The sequence below is a fragment of the Epinephelus fuscoguttatus genome, linkage group LG8 (genome assembly GCF_011397635.1).
Source record: "Epinephelus fuscoguttatus linkage group LG8, E.fuscoguttatus.final_Chr_v1".
In the NCBI taxonomy this organism is placed as follows: Eukaryota; Metazoa; Chordata; class Actinopteri; order Perciformes; family Serranidae; genus Epinephelus; species Epinephelus fuscoguttatus.
In genome coordinates this window covers 25,628,158-25,651,777 of record NC_064759.1, presented here as the reverse complement: position 1 = coordinate 25,651,777, position 23,620 = coordinate 25,628,158, and the positions used below count along the sequence as shown (strand labels likewise).

The 23,620-nt window shown below is 43.0% G+C and overlaps 1 protein-coding gene across 2 annotated transcripts in view; it reads right to left on the bottom strand.

The window, feature by feature from the left end:
• LOC125892988 (transcription factor HIVEP3) overlaps positions 1 to 17,566 on the bottom strand; it is a 56,986-nt gene extending 39,420 nt beyond the window's left edge. For both annotated transcript variants that reach the window (XM_049583379.1, XM_049583378.1), the window contains exon 1: positions 17,311 to 17,566. The gene's annotated coding sequence lies outside the window, so the exon portion shown is untranslated. The remainder of the gene's footprint in view (positions 1 to 17,310) is intronic.
• Between the last annotated feature and the right edge of the window lie 6,054 nt (positions 17,567 to 23,620).

The window sequence follows — 23,620 nt, the reverse complement described above, 5'->3', positions numbered from 1 at the left end:
TTCCCCATGTTTACAGTCCTTGTGCTAAGCTAAGTTAACTGGCTGCTAACTGTACCCTTCTATTTAATGGACACATGTGAAAGTGTTTTTAAGCAAAAATAAGTCTTTTTCAAAATGTTGGTATGAAGTACTTCGTAAAAGACAGGACATCTGAATCTTGAAAGTACATAGTCAACAGAATATGTAACATCTATTTGTGCTTTCATGTAATGACAGCACACCGTTGTCTGTTTATTTTTTTGTGGCCGAGCATTTGTACTACGGAGATACTCGGGACAGGAACACCCTCTTATGCATCTAACACTTTTCTGCAGCTGTTTCATTTTCACTGATGGAATTTCAGTGTTCTGTGCTTTGAATTCCTCGTCTCTGTGGTCAGCACAGATGATTCAGCTGCACACCTCTTTTGTAGGATGACCATATTTTGATTTCCAAAAAAGAGGACACTTGGCCGGCCACGACATAGCCTACTTAAATGATACTCGCAGTTTACTCAAAGATGCCTTATCATTTTAATATATTTAAAATTTATATGCATGGATAGAATATTCAGTTATATTACAAAATAATATCTCTCAAAGACAGAAATTCAGATAGGCCCCCATAGATAGGGGACACATACACACACACTAGAATGTGGCAATCCGAGCCCAATGCTATAAATTGTATATGGGCTCGGGTTGGATTCGGTCAGCTTTCAGTGAAAATGTAGTGTAAAAATAAATAAAATCCTATTGTCTGTCCTGTTTATTGCTTGGGCACTGTTATTTATGTGACAACACCTGAACATAACACACACAGACACACATTGGCCTTTTTGTTTCTACCTCTCACCTCTCTGGAAGTCTCGGACCTCAAGCCGCCCACCTCCACCTTGATTAAACGCTGAAAATAAAATAAATGAGGGAGACAGGTTTTTCCTATTTTATCTTATTTTGTTATATTTCTCCTTCTCCTCCCGCCTCCTGCTCCCGTCTCAAACATGGAGGTCTCCCTCTCCGCAGCTGACCACCCATGGCACACGCCCGGCCTGTTAAATAGCCTGTAACCACTGTGTGACACAAACTCAGTGCTTTGGTCATTAAATAATGTCGGTCTCAGTTCGGGTTCGGACAGAAATATGCCGCCCATGCCGCACTCTAACACACACAAACACACGGAAAACCGGACATTATCATCAGTTTATAAAAAACCCCTGGACGCCGCGGACGGGACGTGAAAAGTGGACATGTCCGGGCAAAAGAGGACGTTTGGTCAGCCTACTCTTTTGTGATCTCAGTCAAAACACAACAGATATTCTCCAAATGTATGAATTCTAATATGTACATGTATATGAAAAAGTATTAACTATTTTCCCTTTTAACCACCAAACAAACTGTACAATTGTACAGCTTGCTGATTTATGGCAGTAACTCAATTTCCATACATCTTACAGTCAACATAGCGCCTGATTTCTTGCTTTGCTGATGTAGCAGCCAACTGAAACCACACTGACGTTTGCCAAGGTAATAACATTTTAAGGTCAGAGCACACTTTTCTTTCAAGCCATTAAAAACATACATGGGAATAAAAAAGTGGTTCATGGTTGTGACTTTCTCCAGGATAAAATTCCTCTATACTCCCCTTACAATTAACAGTCTTGTCTCTGAAACACAGACTATACGTTCACACTGTTAGTAATAGAATAAACAAGTCACTAGAAGTCCGTTAATTCCCTAGAGAGCTGACCGCTGGATGACATGCATGGTTAACAAGCTCGTCAGCTGACTTTTTGTGGTCAGCAGCTGTAGATTCAGACAGATTCAGTTAGTCAGTTTCTCCTGACAGACACGATCCAAGTTTCCACCACAGTTTTGAGAAAACAATACTTGACTCTAAGTTATTTAATTGTTCTTCAGTAAATGTTTCATTACAAAGATTTAATCAGTGGTTTCAATCAAGCTATTTTAACTTAACCTCAGTTTAGAATTATTACGTTGATTAAGTTTTGCTGATTATAAAACAAATGTCACCACTACAGAGATACAGGACTCAAAGAGCTAACTTCTCAGAAGAACAGAAATGTGTTTACAGTATATTTACATAGCAGATGAGGCAGTCATAAGCCTGAACCCACAAAACTTAAACAAATGGCAAGACGTGCTCTCCAGTGAGAGTGGAAATCTAATCTAAAGACCGAGAAAATCTAATCTGAGGACTGGCAAGTAGGATAACTTCATCTTTGAAGCAGTCTGGCTACAAATTGGAGAAAACTCAAACTGTGCATACCATCAAAGTTAACCAGCATCTGAACAAACGCAACAAAGGGAAGGAGGTACAGAGAGAAGCGGAGCTCACCAGCTGAGGTTTGTGATTTCTGATCGAGTGAGAACACTCCCTGGATTTTACAATCAGGCACATATATATTTACGCATACACCATGTGCATACACATGCTACCAAAAATACAACCTGTCCCAAACACAACAAAATCCCATTAGGCAGGTCTTTGCAGCCCCTGTCCTGTCAGCCCACAGTGCTGCTCATTGTGGTCTGGCAAGACTCAACAGGCGCTTGGTTGAAGAGACGTCATTTCGCGTAGGCTGTAAGAATGATGGCTGACAGGTCTAACCTTCACTCAGACAACATAAACCTCCTCTCAGTTTACGAGTTCAATCAGTGTAAAACAAGGACATAATTCACATGTCCGGCTATATATTGGCTTTGTGGATTTCAGTGGTCCCTGTGATATTATACTGATGATATTTAAAAAATACCATAAACTTACCAGGGTGAGGTAGCTACAATATAAAGTTTATTACTAGATAATTACAAGATGAAGTTAGTAAGTGTATGAGGAGCAATATTTTATGGCCGAGAAACAAAATGAGCTACTAAAATATTATTTTCATAGAGTGTACAGCCACAGTATGGCTGTATGGTAGAGCAGTTCTACAACACGCTCAGCAAGTGGTAAATACTGTGGCTAAAAAAATGAAGCCAACACAGAAGTACCAAAAACTGCAGTTCCTTGAATGGCCACATGAAGCTGGTTTCCAAAAGTGAGTCAATCTGCATAGATCGCTGTGTTAAAATGCCCAACTTCACAGCTGAAATAAACATGTTTACACAATAAAATAATGGTTTTGGTCACGATAACAAATTTCAACATTATGACAACTCTACAGGGGGTGATATTTTATATAACTCACCCATGTAAATTTAATCTAGGGATAAAGTTATGCATAATTCAGCGCATGGCCACTTCGAGTTACAGCTTGTCTGCAAGGTGTCACCTTGGGCCCTCGGTCAGATCCACCCCTCGCTCCTGCAAAGCTCCACCTGCTCGTCCAAATATGGTCACCTCTGGCTCAAAAGATCCAAAATGGAGACTTCCAAGATGCCAAACTCGATGCATCAAGATGGGATTCCACAAACAAATAGCTGATGTCACAGTGGCTACATTCATTATTTTCCAACAGTCAATGGCTCACACTGAAAATGGTAACATTCTTATGTGTAGCAGGAAATATCTTGGTTTAGCCTGTTAGCATGCTAAAATTAGCTAATTAGCACTTAACTCAAAGTCCAGCTCTTAAGATTTGCAGGTATGTGGCCATCAACTGAAGTACTCACTAGTATTTACTGAAGTAAATTTTAGGTCCCAGAGTTGTCAAAATATCTTGCTCAAAATGAAAAACGTCAACCTCATGGTGGCACTGAAAAGTCGGGGGATCACCGTAGTCATAGGATTCAACATTTGAGAACAGGAAGTCTGTACAAAATTTCATGGCAATTAACACAAACAGCTAGCAATATTTCAGCCTGGTGAAAAGTCATGAGTCATGACCTGAAAGAACCACGCTGCCATACACAGGGCCGTCCTGCTAGCATGGTGTAAAATGACTGACATTAGATAGAGGATAGAAATAAATACATGAATAAACATCACCCTCAGACTAGAGGCCTTGTCTGGCTTTAGCAGGATAACATTTTCTTTCCACAGGCTTGTTTAATGACATACAGAGCAGAGCAGTAAAGACTTGGCAGAGTACAATGAAGCACAATGTTCACGGTGAAAAACTGCGCTGAGGATGATCTGATAACACTGTAGTTACACAGAAAAGCAATAAACAGTGCATTACACAGATTGATGGGATGAAACACTGATACTCTCTGCAAAGCGAACCACAGCTCCTGAGTTCCACAGCTGCACTTGAGCAACAAAAGAAGAAAATGCTGCCCTCTTCCCATCCTCACAGCCGCTCTAAAGCCATCGAGCACGCCATCCAACCTATGACTTGTGTCTCTGTAATGCTGTTAAGAACATGACCAATCATGCAAGCCAAAAACACACAACTACGACCAATGAAAGAAAGACTGTTGCGGGCTTAGCAACAGGGACAGCTCCCTCTCACAAGACCGGAGACACCATCCATCTCACAGGCTGACAAAGAAACATTATGCTCTCACACTGACAAAAAACTCCAATGGAATTTAGCTCAAGAAGTTAGTTCAAGACCTACAATATCGTTACACTGCTTGTCATAAGGACAATTTTAAAACCATGTAATCACACATCTTTTTTTTTTTAATGCCTGCAACAACACGTGTCTCATCCTCATTTTCGCTCAGAGACAAATTGATTTCTCCACTCCACACCCTCCAGCCCCCCCTCCCCTCTCTCCAAAACTCTCACTAGGGTGTCTCCTGATCTCCCTCTTCTGTGTAATTTAGGCACTCTCACAGTAATGGACACCCTACTCAGGGGCAGTGAGTGGGAACCCAGCCCTGCTGCGCCGGCTACTGTACTCTCAAAGAATCCTGATCAGCTTCCCAGACAGCTACATACACACGGCCACAGCTTGGTGAGACAAAGAAAGAGAGAGAGAACGCGGAGAAGAGGAGTCGAGGGAGCTGAACCCTCTATCTCAGCTGGTCACATGCTACCAGCCGCGCAGCTCCCGGTCTCCCTACGGGCGCGGGTGTCAGAGTGAAATATTGCATTCACCCTGGAGCCAGAGACGCACCACAACCCCCAAGAACCCACCCCGTACCACAACTTCCTTCTCCCTCCCCTCTGGCCACTTTACTGGCCCAGCAACCTGTCAATCAGCTGATATCGCGGCAAGACGAGGGTCCTCAAGAGGGCGAGCGCAGTGCCATTAAGCATATTAGAGTTGCAGAGTGTTGATGAAAAATCAAAGTGTGCAGTGACTAAGCTGGGGTTGCTCCCTCACACTGTGCTGACAGTGCAAAGCAGGGGAGAAAAAAGGGAGGAGGTGGGGGACTACCTGGGCGCAAACACTGGGACTGCTGACTGTTTGAGGTTGTTGAGGACAGGAGGATTACATAATAGGATTCACTGTAACACCTCAGACTGAGGAAGAGCTTCCTACAGCATTCTCTGTCCTTTTCCCTTAACATACACCACCATGCATTTCAAAGACAAAGCATTCGCCTTTGCCATGGCAGTAAATCCTTATTTATTTAAGTGTCATAATATACAATTAACTTACCTTCACTGTTACATGCCTGTGGCCCAGTGTAGGGCTGCAACTATGACTATTCTTAGGAAGATGCTATTTGTACCTGGGTGTCCGAGCCAACAATGCCATTAGCACCCAAGGTGTTCCTGTTCCTGAACATTGGAGCAATGTAGAAACATTATGTAAACACAAATGGGTCTTTTCAGCTATTTTGCTAAAATTTATGTACACAGCATTTATTCAGCAGTTTCATGTACCCTAAAAACTGACAGTGATAAGTCAATAAAGTTTGAAAATAATACGAAAATGCTGGCTCACACTGGGCTCTCCTATGTGAAATTTATGCTCTTGACCTGCTCCACCACGTCTTGCTACCTCCACCCTAACCCTAAACCTAAACCTATGTCACCTGACTTTCCGGCTGTACGTTTGTGAGTTCTTCGTCTCATAAATTTACCTCTTGAATCTCAGAGAATATCCGAGATTGGCTAGTAGCTCTAACCATGGCCTCTTTGCCTTAAACTTAACTGCTTTCAACCTTGACACATCAACGTGACAAGAACTGGCCAATGACAACATGCAGTGGAATCCATAATAAAGTGTTGTAGGGATGGTGTAAATGACCGAATACACGCAGTGTGACTATTCTCATCTTCTCAAAAAGACTGTTACTTTTAAAAATTGACAATTAATTTGTTTATTATATTCTTGATTAATCAATTAGTTGTTTAAATGTTCCATAAAATGTCTGAAAATAATGAAAAATGTCAATCAGTGTTTCCCAAAGTCCAATATGACATTCTCACATCGCTTGTTTTGTCCACAACACTAAGATTACTGTCATAGAGGAGTAAAGAAACCAAGAAATATCCACCTTTAAGAAGCTGGAATCAAACAATTTTGATTAGTCAGAGTAAGCATGTAACTAACTGCATTCCCTGAAGAAATATTATCATATTTTTGGACAAATGAAACAGTGATTCCAGAGAGAAGCAGACAGAGGGGTCTACAGTCTGTGTTTGAAGGATATATCCAGGATGTGAAACTGACTCAGCAGCAACAACAGGTTAAAAAGACAAAGATAATTAGAAACTAAAGCCCAACTATAGGCTACAGATCACAGTGTAAAAGTGAACTACCACATCACTGCTGATCTCCACACAAGACAATGAATATAAAGGGAAACTTCACCGATATTGACCCAGCTGTGTGGCATCGCAGTGTGTGCAGATGAATGGTGTTTGGCTTCGTCCCTGTGCTGCTGCCAGCATTCGGACTTCCACTGCCGGACAGGCAGGGATCTCTGGGGAAGTCAAAAAACATTCATCTGTGCACACTGCGATGACACACAGCTGGTTGAAAATCAGCAAAGTTTCCCTGCTTCCCTTCACTGGTTCCTGTACAGCAGGGTCGGTCTTTGTTTCACTGTTATAATCATTAAAAAGCAAAAGCAGCATGTGTATACATTCAGCAGGTTATATCTTCAGTAGCTAGCTAACCCTACACTTTTCAGGGTCTGATTTTAGTTTTGCAACAGAGAAGAAACGTATATCTTTTTCCACCCTCTCCAGGTAACGAGTATCATTAATACACGACGTGTCCCAGGCACAACATTTAGCTCCAAATCCACAAAACCAGCCTGAAAATGAAGGAAATCTGAAACGACTGCATGAGAGACAATGGAGCACGGGTGTGTTGTTGTTGGACCCTGGTCTGGGGCGGCCCAATGCTACGTTATGAGTTGTCAGTTTGCGTCCTGAGGCGAGACTGAGCGAAGGGTCAGTTAATCAATTATCAAATTAGTTGGCAATTAATTTAATACTTGACAAATAATCCTTTAATCTATGAATCACTGCAGCTCCAGGCCAGTGTGTGCTGCTACCCTGCAGATCCTGCACAGTATAAGAGGGTAGAATACAGAAAATGAATTAATGAATGGACTTTCATGTGTTAGCTTCAACTATTTCCCTTTATTACGCCTTTTTCCTCAGCCTCATCCGCAGCCCATCCATCCTCGCTCCCCCGAAAGGTGATGAAAACCTTGGTTTTAGCATCCAGCAGCAGAGGATAAACATGTGGCCCTGTGACAAGCGGCACCCACCTTTTGTTCCCCCCATCATCTGTTTATTTTCTCAATTACACCGGGGTGAGTCTGTGTCAGCAGCTCTGTGTGACAGAACATCAAACAAACTGCTTTCTCTGCCTTCCATCCATAACTTCCCCCAACAGAGCCATTCATGCCGAGCGGCACCATCACCTGACCATTCGTCTTCAACTGTTAATCCACCGTGACAGTGTGACAAATGTGACACGGGATTACTTCACTAAGGCTGCGGTGCATTGTGGAGCTTGATCCGGCCAGAGATGATTCACCTGCTGCCGCGCCTTTTGTTTGACTGTGAGGCTGGTGGATGAACTCCGTCTCATCAAGGATTATTAGGGTTTGCAGAAAGACACCTAAATAAGCAACTGTGGGTTTGTTCTGCCACAATCTTAGACTTACACTGAGATCAGTAGTACAGCCTGACTTGTCTGACTGATCATGTAGGAACGATGTTGCTGCCTTCTTTAGTGAGTATGTCATTGTAATTGATATTATCAAAGAGCAAAGCTACAAAAATGAAACTAACTTGTAACAAACACTAGTTTTATTTTAACTAAAATATCATTAACATTTTTGTTCACCATTTTTAAGGCTATACAGTTGTAGATCTTTGGATGTAGTTTCTCTATGGTTGGTTTTTGTTCACCTCTGACCAACAAACCAAAATGAATTACCAGGTTACACAAATTAAGGCAGGCTTGACATTCACAATGATGACTCACAGTATTAAAGCATGTTTCAACACTCACACTAACATAGATACACCTGTTCAACACAAATAGCTAATTTGCCAATCACGTGGCAGCAACTGAATGCATTTAGGCATGTAGACATGATCAAGACGACCTGCTGACGTTCAAACCGAGCATCAGAATGGGGAAGAAAGGTGATTTAAGTGACTTTGAACGTGGCATGGTTGTTGGTGCCAGACTGGCTGGTCTGAGTAGTTCAGAAACTACTGATCTACTGGGATTTTCATGCACAACCATCTCTAGGGTTTACAGAGGATGGTCCGAAAAAGAGAATATACCCAGGAGACAGGATCCAACAAATCTGCAGCAACTGTGTGATGCTATCATGTCAATATGGACCAAAATCTCTGAGGAATGTTTCCAGCACCTTGTTGAATATATGCCACCAAGAATTAAGGCAGTTCTGAAGGCAAAAGGGGTCCAACCTGGTACTAGCAAGGTGTACCTAATAAAGCGACTAGTGAGAGTAAGTGCACGCAAAACTACTGGTGTAGCTCTTTAACTGGGCCTTTGTGTCTTGTATCTGCTGTGACAGTACTAGTGTTTTCACATTACTGGAATTTCTAACTAAAATACAATACTGTAAAATATAACAAGAATGTGCCATGGCAAGTTTTCTTTTCTAGGTTAGTAGCAGAGAACAGCAGGATGAATGTAACAAACATTAACAATAAGAACAGAAAATAACAAACTGTTTCAAATAATCAGAATCGGCCTGTATTGATAAATCATTATCTGTTGTGCTCACTTGATGCAACACACAGTATAGACCCAAATACAGCTGGAGCTAATGATTATTCAGTGGTGATCAGTCTGACGATGATTTCTTTGGTCTATGAAATGTCAAAAACTTTGTAGAGCTAACGATGACATTTTCAAATGTCTTGTTTTGTCTGACCAGAAGTCCAAATTCCATTTACTATTATATATACACGCATGACAAGGACAAGCATCAAATGCTGAAATTTGCAGGAGCAAAGTGAATGTGTTGCAAAAAAAAAATATATATATATATCACAATAACAACCCCAGTCAATTATGAAACTAGTAATTACTTGGTTTGTTGATCAACTGATTGATTCATCAACTTATTGTTTCGGCTCTGGACTCAAGTTACTCACAGATTTTGACTAATCTGATTCAGAAGATGTTGACCACAGGAGCCAAACTGGCTGACTGCTGCATTCTGCGTCTCGTCTTTTGTCTCTTTCAGTTACTGTTGCTGTGACAGAGTCCCCGTCTCTATAAGAAAATGTATTATCTAACAGGGAAATCCCCACATGTTTACTGAATTTAATTAGCCATGTGCATTGTTTCTCAATATCATTCCCCTGTAGAATTTAGCAAGACAGCGTGTTTGCTCTGCAAACTTTAAGCCTACACTTGGTGATTCTGATTGGTTTAACAAAACCGCTTTTTTTCCCATCTCTTGCAAAATAATAGCAGGCTATGAAAGACCTTTCCACTGCTTTGGCACAGTATAAACGTACCGTAGTGCAGAGAGATAGATTTGGCAGCGCTACACTAGAATATGACAAGCACACTGATTTTTATTAAAGTACAGTGGTAGCCTGTGTTCTGTCTAGACCAAGCAAGGAAAGTTGTCTGTAGGAATGCTCACGCAAATATTGACCTTCAATTACGTGAAACAGACGCCCTCGCTTAGGGGCTGCAATATGGAAGCATCAGCAAAAACATCGTGCACATAAACAGTTGCAGAATATATATAAACACGCTGAGACATACCTACACAGTATACACAAACACGTCTTGTGTAAATACACCTTCGTTTGCTGTGTGACATCAAATGGAAGATAACTGTGAAAACCTGAAGCCTTTAAAAGTTAGTTTTAACCTCAAACAGGATGTCAGTGCAGCATCAGTGACATCGCAAAGCCACAACAAAAATGAACAGTTCTACTCCAATGCAACACACACACACACACACACACACACACACACACACACACACGCCCTTTAATGGGGTGAGGAGCAAATGACCTTCCCAAGTGATGGCAGTCGACCACACTCCTGCATAATTAACAGCATCTAAAATGAGGTGTTCTTATATGACCTTACCTGACAATGTCAGGGCACAGCTTGCCTACGGGAACTATGCGGTAAATAACAAACGTACATGCATGTGTGCCTCCCACAGCACACATTCACACCAACTTGTTGCAACTTGCAGATATTCTGTACATCAGATTATGGATCATACAGCAGAGTATGGCCCAGAGAATAAAAAGGAGCATGCCTCAGAGCTCCCCGCAAGCCAACACATCTCATAGCATGAAGGCAAGCCAGGTAAGAGAGCGTTCCTCAAGGCTGAGCATGGTACACCGCAGACTGACAGCACCGTGAGAGAGACAAAACACATCTGGATTCCACTGAAGGCTGCTCCACAGATTTCACAGGGCTTTTAAAGAGTGTGACTAAAGGAGGGGGTCCGGGGTTAGTTCAACCGCTCTGCTTCAATGACAGTGACACGGCTGGGGAGGATTGTGCTGGAGCATCGCCTGCTGCCATGATTTGCTCGGCAGATCCGCAGCAGGGTTGGAAGGATTTTCCTCCCAAAGCCCTCTTACCCTCCCGCAGAGCAGAAATCCCCTCCAATTCTCACTCGCAGTTACAGCAGGGACGCCTTACACGCTTAGACAAAGGACTCCAGAGAAGGAGGAGAGAGGAGGAGAGACAAGGAGAGGCAAAGAAACGAGAGGAGAGGAAAGAAGAGGAGAGGAGAGGAGATCAGAGGAAACAAGAGGTGACCAGTGGAAATAAATGAGGAGGGAAGAGGAGATAAAAAAGAAATGAGATAAGAAAAAAACAACAGGACAAGACAGAAGAAGAAACAAAAGAAGAGAACATGAAAAGAAAGGAGAGGAGAGACAAGAGGAAAGGAAAGGAGAGGAAAAGAAAGGAGAGGACAGGAAATAAGAGGAAAGGAGAGGAAATCAGAGGAAACAAATGAGAGGAAGGACAGGAAGGACGAGGACAGAAAAAGAATGAGATGAGAAAATCAAGAAGAAAAGAAAGGAAACAAAAGAAGAAAACACGAAAAGAAAGGAGAGGAGAGACAAGAGGAAAGGAGAGGGAAACAGAGGAAACAAAAGGAGAGGAGAGGAAAGAGAAAAAGAGGAAACGAGAAGGCAGAAGAGGAAAGGAGAGGAGAAAAACTAGAAGACAGCAGACAAGAGGAAACAAAATGAAAAGGAACAAGAAGAGAGGAGAATAAAGGAGTGGACAAGAGGAAGGGAGAGGAGAAGAAAAAAGGAGAGGAGAGAAAACAAGGAAAAATGAGGAGAAGAAACACGAGGAAATAAGAGAAAAGGAAACAAGAGGATGGAAGAGGAAACAAAATAAAAAGGAATAAGAAGAGAGGAGAGGAAATGAGTGGAAAGCAGAGGAGAGGAGAGGAAACTAGAGGACAGGAGAGGAAAGGAGGAGAGAGGACATGAGAAGAGGAGAATAAACTAGTGGATGGGATAAAAAAGGAAAAGAAATGAAAAGGAATGAGAAGAGAGGAGAGGAAAAGGACAGGAGAGGAAAGGAGAAAAGAAAAGAAGAGGAGAGGAAACTAGAGGACAGCAATGGGAAGGAGAGGAGAAGAGATTTGAGGAAAGGAGATGAAAGGACAGGAGAAGAAAAGAAGAGAGGAGAGGAGAGGAGAGGACAGGAAAAGAAACAAGTGGAGAAGAGAGGAAAGGAGAGGAAAGGAATCGTCTCCAAAGAAAGGAAAAATAAAGACGGAAGCCTGTAAGGACAAAAATATCCTGTTCATTAGAAAAGTATATTTTACTGTCCCTGTTCTCTTCTCCTTCATCGTCTCTCACACATTTATACATTTAACACGTCGTCATGGCACCAAGTAAGGCAACGGTGGCCAAAATTGTGTGAAAACACATTTTGGAGGAAGTAAAGAGATAAACCCAAAGTTATTTTGGGAGTAGTTAGTTAATCAACACTGATCAGTGTGGTGAACAGACACCTGCAGACTGTGATCTGTGCAGATGCAGTGTGGGAGCTGAGGGGTGTGGTCACAGGGGGTATCATGGGACCCAGAGACGAGAAAGCGAGAGATTTGGAAGAGGCAGAGATATCTTGTTGCGAAATGTGATACCTCGCCTGCATCAACGATCAATAAACACACTGGGCGTGCATCTATGGCTGATCTTTCAAGGCAACACAGAATCCTGACGAGAGAGCTCACGCCCACCCTCCTGAGGGTGACGTTCGACTCCTTCATTCAAAACTGAATATCCAGCAATTGATAAGTTACGACGTGTGTTATCACTTTTTCCGGGCATGAGCGTTACACAAGCGTCACCTATGAGTTCCCTGGCAGAGCCCTTTACAGACATACCTGTGGTGAGCAGCGCACAAGCTGACAATCACTGTTGCACAACACTGGCCACTGTGGAAAGTGAACACCTGCGCAAAAATGCCTTCAATGTTGATACAAGACAAAAACAGATTATAAGAGAACAATAGATAACGTAAATCTTGCCAGAATGATTCATTACGGCCTGGTGAAGAGTTAGAATGATGTAACAAACTATGTGGAGGGAGGACTGCCATCACAAACAGCAAACCCCTCGACATTCCACTGTGCCAAGGTAGCTAATGATTAACTCATACAAAGGAGAGTGTTTGAATGAATAACCCCTCCGCTGTACGCCCTCTCCCAGTCAAAACCTGCGCTGTCTGTACATCATCGTCCACATATATAGTTACATAACCTTGGTTGGCACACATGGGAGCAGGGGCCAGGCAGGCACACTAACACACATATACAACACAGACTCCTGCTCTCTGGCAAACACAAGGAAATTCTATCTGCATTTGAAGGGGGCAGCCAACACACCGGCCTGGGCTAGGGGTTGAGCACAGGCCAGACACTGAAAAACAACCGCACACCCTGACTCACACACACTGACCCAAATGGCACAAAAGCAGAACCACTGACGACAGTGAAGCCACCAGACGAAATCTATTCAGAACATATTACACTGAAGCTCAATCTGGTTTATTGCCAAGTAGGTTTTCACATACAAGAAATCTGCTTAGCTGTATTGATGCATACTGAAGCGTAATTTGGGGATGGGGAGATGCTCCATCCTTTTTTTAAAATCCTGTTTTGCCCCTCTCTTTTCCCCAAATCTTCCTATTATTTTTAACAACAAAATTCATGCTTAATTCGCTATTGTTTGGACAGCTATTCTGGCAAAGAATGTGAACTCAGTTGCTGATTTTGCTCTAATATTCTCTGAAAAAAGCTGCAGAGGAGCATCATATTTAGCATGATTAGCACTACTCTGGCAGAATTTAGCATGATGACCATCTTAATTGTTCACCAGATTTTGTTTTGGTTACCGTTGTCTGGGAATGTATGTAGAAATGCAGGAAATGGGATTCAAGTCATACTTTTTTTTGAGGGGAAGCCTCCCAAAACCCCTCCTTTTATTGTGTTTCCCCAGCTTCTTAAACCTATGTCTCACCCTTAGGTGCATGACATAAACATCCATTCATTCACTCATTGTCCATAACCACTTTTCCTGTTAAAAGTTGCGGGTGTGCTGTAGCCTTATTACCGCTGACATGGGTCAAGAGGCGGGGTACACATTGGACAGGTTGCCAGGCAATCACAGGGCGGACACATAGAGACAGACAATCATTCAAGCTCATATTATGATGTAAACATAGTAAGAGAAAATTAAATTAAAGAATTAAAAAGCCACTGCAAAAATCAAGACACATACATATAGGATAGAATAAAGTTGTAAGAAAATAGTAACAATATATCTGAATTAACGTGAGAGAGCTGTGCAGTTTTTAGAAGTGGTAGTTAGTAATGTGCAGTCTAAAATCTGACTGCATGCTATAAAATTTTTAGGCCAGTGGGGCAATAGTGAAGTTGCCAGACTGGCACTCCTGGCCTCCATTTTGCATCCTGTGTATGTGTGTGTGTGTATGTGCTGTGTGTTTGTACAAATGTGTATCCAAAGTCTTGTTCCTGGTTCACTCCGGTCTGCCAGCACTACAGTGGCTCTATTCTTCTCTGGTGCTTCAGAGAACAGAATTAATGACCATCAGCAGGGAGATGAAAAGGTTGTGTCCACCAGCCACCAGGATTTTACAGCCTTCACTGTTTGTGCGTGTTTATTTTTCTTGCAGGAGACTGATAACAATGACGTCCTTCTTGCATGCTCACTCAGAGAACACAAAACTTAAAACATGCTCGCACATGCCATTTAATACTTGGTGTAATCTGCCATGCCAACAGTCATGCGTGAGGCAGAGCAGAGTGCCAACTGACACGCTTGTTGGCTTTTTTTTTTTTTTTTTACGGGGTCACACCATCCGTGTCACAGCTAAGAATTCCACTTTAAAGGTTCAGACTAAACTCTTAACTTGAAAGAAAAAAAAGCTGCAGATCATCCCCTGATCCTTTGCTCCGACGTGGCCCGGTTATCAGACCTTGTTATCTGCATGAGGTGTGTCTGAAGGTCTGAGCAGGAACTCCATATGACCCTCTCCCTGCCGATGGCATCTCATGCATTTAGATCAACACGCTGCCACCTGCAAGGCTGACTCAGTGTGTGAGAGATGGAGAAGTGGTGAGGGTATGCCACGTGAGCGAAAGTACGGATTTACTGCATAAGGTGTTGAGTGGTTCTGTGTTAATTGGCAGGAAACTGCCCTTTTCCATGTGGCGCGTTGCTTGTGCCAGGGAGAGATATAGACAAACAAGCACACACATTCCTGCCTGCCTAACTGACTGAGGTCTTCAGTACTCAGTGTTAGTGCTGACAGAGAGTCATGTTGCGCTTTTATTGTACCTGAGCTAACTCACTGCGCAAGGCTGCAGCTACGATACTGAATACCAGAGCTTTCTGTAATGAATTGGCACCACTAAACTGTTGAGTGGTTTGAAAACAGGTTGTACAGCTATAGGCTACAGATAACAGCACATTCACTTCCAGCTATAAAAAAGTAGTAATTATTCTTTACAAGGCACCTTCTAACATTTCAGCCAAGTTACAACGGTATAAAAACATCAAAGTAAGTCTGACTCGCAGCTTTTATCCCCATCCATGTTGAAACCATAAATGGCAGTAATCCCCAAAGCCCTTTTTTTCTTCTTCTTTTTTTTTTTTTCAATGATCAAATGCTTCACGTTGTCAAACAATCTTGGAAATTTGCAAGGAAATAGAGTAGCGCTCTCTTCGGGTGCCTGCTGAGCTAGCGCCTTTCTTCAGCCAGCACCACAAGTGGTCTTGATCCAGGCCAGAGTGGAGCACTGTGTAAGGCTGCCACTTTGTGCTGATTCAATAAGAAATAATTGCATATTGGCCTCTCTCCACTCATCCCCCCGTCACCCACCATGCTTTGACACTTAACTGTATTTCTGTGCTGTAAGTTACAGCACAGACCCTGAGCTGAGGGAAGCACACTATTTTCTTTTACATCCACATTCCTTTAGATTGAATGGAGAGTTGCAATGAGGAGACATTCAACCTCCACTGAAATATATTTTTAAAAAAAAAACATTTCTCAGCAGCACCTGGCTTTAGGGCAGACATCTGTGTAACCACTGTCATCTTCATCTGCAGAGAGCGACGCTCTTCAAGTGCTGCGCTTACCTCACTTCCTGTCAAACTGGTGTTAGAGATGCAAAACGTGCAGTGACTTTGCCTCATGTCAAACACATGGATGGATTACTGAACAGGCCTATGCTGCACAGGCCCAGGGGCCCAAAGTGTCAGGGCCTGCCCCTGGCTTTCACTGGTTAATGTCTTTCAAATGAACACACACTGACGAGTAGAAGATACACAAAAAGACCACAGGGAGATGCAAATAGACACAATGTAACTGCAAAACAGGCAAAACAATCACAGAGAGACACAAAATTAGCACAAAGACAAAACACAAAACAGAAAGATGTGTAGCATCCACAAAAACATGCAAACAACAACAACAACAAAAGATGCAAAACCACTACAAAGTCTATGCATCTTGCTCCTGTGTAGGAGAGGTGGTGGGGCCTTTTGCACATCTGTGCCCAGGGGGTCCACTGTCTCATAATCTGCCCATGATCAAGCATCTTATTTTCTGAATTCTCCATATTAATATGTTCTATCAATAGACTCACACAGGTCATGCTTATGAGCTCATGGTACTGACACTTAGAATTCATAGATAGATAGATAGATAGATAGATAGATCAATATGTAGATACATGGTTTAACTTTGTAGCCAAGGGAAACTATTTAGCATAATAAACATGTCAGACAACAGTCACACAGTCATTCGTGTGTCTATATGCAAATCCCCTTCTAACACAACACTGTCATTGCCTAACTGTGTAGCCTAAAGGTGAACCCTGCGTGGAAAAGTCTGGCAATATAACAGTCAACTGAACTTGAGGCAGAGTTTCTGGCTGAACAGGCGCACAAAATAAACCTGTTTTGGTCAACTTCACCCATCTATCACATAACAGCGGAGTACACAAAAGCATGATGTCATCCCCTAAAAATCTGGCAAGTGTAGGTGTAGCCCATTACAAATAAGTTCACAGGCCCGGATCGGGAGTTAGAGTGTGAGCGCAGGCTGCGTGTGTCAGTGCCGCACTGTTGCTCTCCTCAGCCGGTTTGTTATTAAGGGCAAACGGGGTGAATGAAGGGACGTGATGGAGCATATGCTGTCAGCTGTATGTGCAGCGCCCCCGCCGCCGCACGCACCGTAGACTCTCCAAAAATCCCTCTGAACTGCCTGCTGCATTCAGCTCATCTTCGCCTCTTATTCCTCCACATCACACATCATTATAACACATAACGAGGCAACTTCATGACACACTCTTTACTGTGAGAACACGGGTGGGATTCCGCCGCTCAACTTCACACCACATCACTCCTCAACGTGACAACCGCTGCAACACAGCGGAAACTAAGTCATAAACAGGCAGTAATATTACGGTTAATATTTACCAGCTTGCTACAGTACGGGCGCTGCAGCCATTTATCCCGTAGTGAAAGGGCCAGAAGTCCGCATTTCCTGGATTGCGATGCTGGATAGAGCTGCTCTCCGTGCCCGCGTTTGTGGGGAGGGAGAGCCGGAGGGGCTCGGGGTGCTTCCCACTGTTGTGTCAGACCGGACGGCGATGCCACATTCAGCTGATCGCCACAACAAAACAACATCTCGCCCTACGCAAAACACACTCAGCGGCTCCGCACCACCCCGCACGGCAGGTCCGGTGGGCACCGCCCCCCTCTCAGACTCCACCAGTGAGCTGGCGCGTCGGGCTCGCCTCATGAATAATCATGAGGTGCTGGAGGCGCCCATTGGCTGCGAAGAGAAGTTCCTGGTTAATGCTATTAATCCTAATTAGCCAGGCAACCTCATGCTTAAACCGGAGAGACTGATTGGGGTAATCACGCACCTTCTGATCAGAGCTGGTTTACTTCAGATTGCTCTCTGACTCTGCAGCAACATTTCATCCCCACACACACACACACACACACACACACCTTCCTGCTACACCGCAAGAATAAATAGCCCACCTTAAGTGATGCTGACATGGCATCACACACAAGAGAGATATAATGGAGGTCAGGATCTGAGGCCGCAAATCAATTAACTTCTCCTGGATGACTATGTGAACTGTAGAAGGGTCACAGGCAGTGTTTTGCAATCCTTTGCACACAGCTCTGAGTGAATTTCCTGCTGATCTGACGACCCTATCTGTCTGACCTCCTCATACCTGAGGGACCAAGAGTGGGGGGGTGGGGGTCAGATACAGTAAAGGTCACAGAGAGAAGCAGCACTGGCAGCTGTGACTGCTGCATGAATCGGCAGCCTTGAGATCAAATGGCGCTCTAAAGGCCAGTGGACATCAGAGCTCACAGGTGGTGGTGACTGGCAGCACACCTCATCCTTTCACCTGGGTCACATCACTGTCATGGTGCACAGAGAGTCAGTGGAGGAATAAAGCTACTTTAAATAATAAAAAGACAATAATTATATGATCTCCAGCTGAGGACAAACTGTTGTATGTGAGCATACAGTTAGTCTCATATTTTCATAGCTGCCTGTGCATCTGCATCCAGTCTTTGTTCCCGGTGTGGAGAACAGCTCCGCAGCAAAAAGGGAAAGGGAAGGAAGGGAAAGTGGGAGGGAGGGAAGGTGTGGAGAGGTGTAGAAAAACAGGAGAGGAGAGCAAAAGAAAGACAGTGGGAAGAAGTGAGAGACAGAGCAGGAGACGGTGGAAGGAGTGCAGGGACACGCTGTGGTGTGAGCGCTCCGTACTGCTACAATATGACTCTGACAGGCTTATGTAACCAGACTGGCCTGGCATTTGGCTCACAGCAGACGCCGGCTGCACTGACTGTTATATAACTGCATTAGCTGCTCCTCTGAGCCGGGGGAGAGCATGCGCACAGGAGAGCCCTACACACACACACACACACACACACACACACACACAAACACACACAGACTTTCAGACTTTTAGACTTCCAGCTTAGTGACTGCATTGCACTGCGGCCAGAGTGAGAGAGTGGAAGAGATCGAACACAAAGAAAAGAAAAACACCTGAAAGTCCAGTGGAAGTTCAACACTTTATTAGAAACAAGCAGATCTGTTAGCAGAGGTGTGGACTCAAGTTAACTTCAACAAGTCCCTCCAGGATTTCAAAGGCTGTTTTTGGGATTGTTGCAGCCTGAAATGCCTGATTTCAGGTGCAATGCACGTCACAATGTTTATAGGCTTTTTTGGTATGAAATTGTGGGGTCAAGAAAATTGCAACAACAGTTGTGATGCTGTCACAATTTGGAGCAGATTATTATGAGCATTTAGTGTTTCAGAATCTATTCGTGATGGTGGGTATGGGATGGAAGGCACAGCTGATGGTCACCAATCAGCTGCTGCTGCTGTTTGATGCACTGAAGGACCGTCCCCAGTGAGCCACTCTCCTCCTGCTCTCTCTGCCAGGTTAGCACGAGCTAACACAGCACAACGCAATCGCATCCCTACTCGTTATATTTTGTCGCTAGGGCAGCAGTGGTTAACATGTGACACTGAAACCCCTCTTGGGTAACGTTAGCCATGTGATGCTAACAGTTAGCCCTGTCACTGTGTTTGTGTGTGTGCCTCGCACAGTGCTCCGGTCCTGCAGCAGTTTCATCATAAACAGAGACGGAAGGACTGAGCGAATCAACACATTGCGTGCAGCTCAGTGAACTTAAATTCCACCTGTTGTAAAAGGTAAAATTTGTGGTAAAGTGACTAAAAAGTGATTAAATTGCAAGGTCGCACAGCCATAACAGAGATTGGCTGAATTTGTGTTCATTTCTGTGATCGCAACATCCCAGCATCCTGGAGGGACTGTTTAACACCAGTGACTTCACTTGGACTTGAGCCTTTTGACTCAGAAATAGGTGATAAGAAAATTGATGAACTGGAGAGACGCAAAACCACCAACTATAACTCGGTGGATACAGAGACTCAGAATGGTTTATGATGGAGCGAATGACAGCAGGGCTGCAACTGAAAATGGACACAAAGGTGGACTCGAGTTAGTCTATATCTGGGGTTGTTGTAATAGATTGCATGATAATGAAATATCACTCAAAATGCAACCCCGCTTTGTAATTCTTTGTTTATTTAATTTATTTAAAAAAAAAAATCATTATTATGTACTTAAGTACATTGTTTATCTCTTGTTTTGCTCTGTTTTTTTTTATATATAAATATAATTTCTAAGAGGTCCTGTGTCAGGGAATGTTCTGTTATCTGAAAAAAATTAACACTAAATAAAAAGTTCAAGAAAAGATAACAGGTGATATCTTCTCCCAGGCCTTAAGGTTTAAAGTATCTTATTTATATTGTGTGCCACAGATAAATTCCCCGTCAGTTCTGGAATCAATTTATGTCAGTGCTATCTATTTTAAACAAGTCGACACTTCATTCCCATCATCCACTCTGAACCATTCTGTCAGCATCAAATCAAGTTGCAGGACAGAACCATGAAAAAATAATGTTATGTTACTGGGCGTCAGTTGGGAAAAAATGGATAATTATGTATGTGTACAAAAATGTAAAATGAATTGCCATGCATAACCTGATAAGGGGAGGACAGAAACATACTAAATTCAATCTGTTGTGCTGTATAATATGAAAGTGCAATGTCAGCACTACTTTTTTTATGATTAAGTTCAGTCATACTTTTTTTTGACAAACTTATTTTAACAAATGAATACAAATTTTCATGATTTATGTAAATGTAATACAGTATTACTCTGTTGTTTAAGTTTAGTACTTTGGACTTAACTTGTACTTGAGAGCAAAGACTTGAGACTTACTTGTGACTTGCAAAATAATGACTTGCTCCCATCTCTGCCTATTAGTGCTGAGTCTGACGGGCATCTCCACTTCCCTTCATCCAGCAACAAGTTTCCCATCCTGAAAAGCCTAATTGGGGTTTAATGTTGGGTAAATGTTTCCAGTGCACATGCACTGTGCCAGCAGGGCTCAAACTCAATTAGCTCCCCTGCATGCAGCACATAATTTAATGGGCCTGGATCCCACTCTTAAAACCCAATTACACCTCAGACAGGCATTTCCAGTCATTCTGTCAAAGAGGTGGTCAGGGATGCACAGTCCTCTCACAAAACAATGCTTATCAAATCAACATCAGTTGTTCTACTCAAGCTTCATTTACTGTAATAATAAACACTGGAGCACAGCTGGAACACTGCGATGATCTGTGCGTTTCATTGTAGAGGGAACGACCTTATTCTTGACAAGCGAATGCAAAATGCGGCTAAACGCTGACATTTCCAGACTAATGTGGGAAAAGGGGAAGCGGAGATTAAGGTCAGGGATAACACTGCGAGTGATAACCATTGTTTCCGTCAATCTGCAATTAAAAAATCCCAGGATGCCTAACCAAGCATGGCTGCAGAGCTACACTAAGTGGTTCATAATCAGCACATTACAGCCTGTGATCTCTTATTACAGCGACAAATTGCATCTGATGATAACAGAGGAAATGAAGGTGGGATTTATGACACCGGAGCCAATGGCCAAAGACAGAGTGTGTCTTAAATCTATCCTAGGATGAAAAAAAGTTCACATTTGTGCACCTGATGATAACAGGGGGAAATAAAAATGTGATTTATGACACTTAGCTAATTTGTTCTCAGATGCTGTTGGCTGTGTTCAGAGGCTGTTAAATTTCAGACGGCGCTAATGGAAGAGTGTAGTGCAACGAGTTCTTTAGCCTCATGAAACTCAGTCTGGTACTTTTTACACTATAAATGCTTCAATCACTGATGGACAAATGAAAGAAGAGTGAGAGTGTGTTAAGACCATCCAGGGCCATGAAACTGAAACAGCTCGGATCAAAAAAAGCAGAGATTTTTGTGGAGATGCTGCCCGTCTGTTCCTGTTAGAGGAGTGACATCATCGCATTACTACGTCTGTGCGTTTGACGATGGTGATCACACAAGACCTGACAGACCCTCGCTGTGCATCTGACCCATGAAGTGAAGCCATGTGTCAGGCCAGTGTGCAGCACGGTGCGACTATACAAAGAGACAAGATGGGACTTCCACTCTGCAAAGCATTCATGCAATGTGCAGGGTGCCAGCTTCAAGACGTGTCCAGGGCAGGTACAGTGAGACCGTCAGAGGGTTTACAAGAAAGGCTAGACAACTCTCAGACTTAAGTTTCTACATGTTTTTGTACATATTGCATCAGTGCTTCTTCTTAACAAATACAATTTTCTAGGCAAACAAACTCATTCTGGATCTGCTGTCCTAGCTGCAGCAGTTGTTGATGCTGGAGTGTTTTATTGGTTTGGATTGGTCATGTAGTCCTGGTTCCAGTCATTTAACATCTTATATTTAGTTCATATCAGTGTCCATATTGTGCTGTTCTCATTTGCCATTTACATGAGTATGTTATTTGCGTTTTATATCCCCTCACTTCTAATACAATCTGCATATTGTTTTTGGTTTTAATGTACTGTTTCTTTGCTGTCTCAGTTGTTTTCATGCTTACAGCTGCTTCTATTCTCCCTGCAGTATCAGGGAAGTCTTATTTGTTTCCTCCACTCCATGCAAAGGAAGCGAGATTTCATTCCCACAAACTGTGACACAATCCATCAACTCAGGATTGTCATGGATAGGCTGAGCGAGGGGTGGCATTGTGGGAGGGTGGAAGTCGACAGGAGGTAGTGTGTCCTGAACAGTCCCAGACAGTGCCAACTGGTTTGAGTGACTGTAGCGGCCAAAACCAACAGGCCCCGTCTGCCAGCCAGGCGAGAAGGAAATAACACAGCAGAGGCTGCGAGGCACTGGCACACACCGCTCTGTCTCTGTACCAGAAACAACAAGACACGTCAGACACATTTACCGCTTCAGTTTACAGCGAGGCAGAAAGGGGCACAAATCTGGTCGGGGCTATAATTATTATTTATTGGATACACAAGTCTTTCAATTTAGCTTTGGTGTTCTGTCACAGGAAGCTAACTGGCAGAGCAAACACTGAGTGAAGGGTCAAAACACCAGTGGCTGATGTGTGTGTGAGAGTTTAAGCAGTAAACAGGGAGACACAGCAGGGGACACGGCAGAGTGAGGCCAGATAGTAAGACAATCCATCAGGCATAAAGTGCTAAGACTGGAGCAACGTGCCAAGTGTGTGGTTTGCTTGTTTTTAAGTGTCACCTATACATATGACTATGACATCTATATTTCACCCAGAGTACAGAACATGCTGTGATGTATCTATAAGCCCCTCCCTTATCCCCCAATACTGGTACCTCATGACCCCAATCTATGGGGTGATGTACAGAAACGAAAAGTGCTACTGTGTTATCTGCACCCTGGTGACACATCAGAGTTAGAGAGATGTGTACAATCAACAGCCACAAGGCTCCTAAATCACCCTATATATTAACATATTATTTACTGTGGGTGAGAACCAGAGGGGTGGGAGTGACACTGTAAGCAAAAATTAGTTATATATATCAAATGAAAGCTCTTGGTGAGATCTTTCTAGTGATAAAGGGGTAGCTGTGAATTCTAAAACTAATTTGGTTATTAATCAAAAAACAAAAAGACTTAAAACACTGAACTGTTTGGTGCCAAAAAGGGTGTCATTTCTAAAAACAAATGTCAAAATATTGTTAATTAAGTGTATTGTAATCCACGTTTATGATGTTTAGATATAAAAGATTAAATTTTATAAATGAAGCCAGGACAAAGGTGATTTTTTAAATTTTTGCTCTCCTATAAA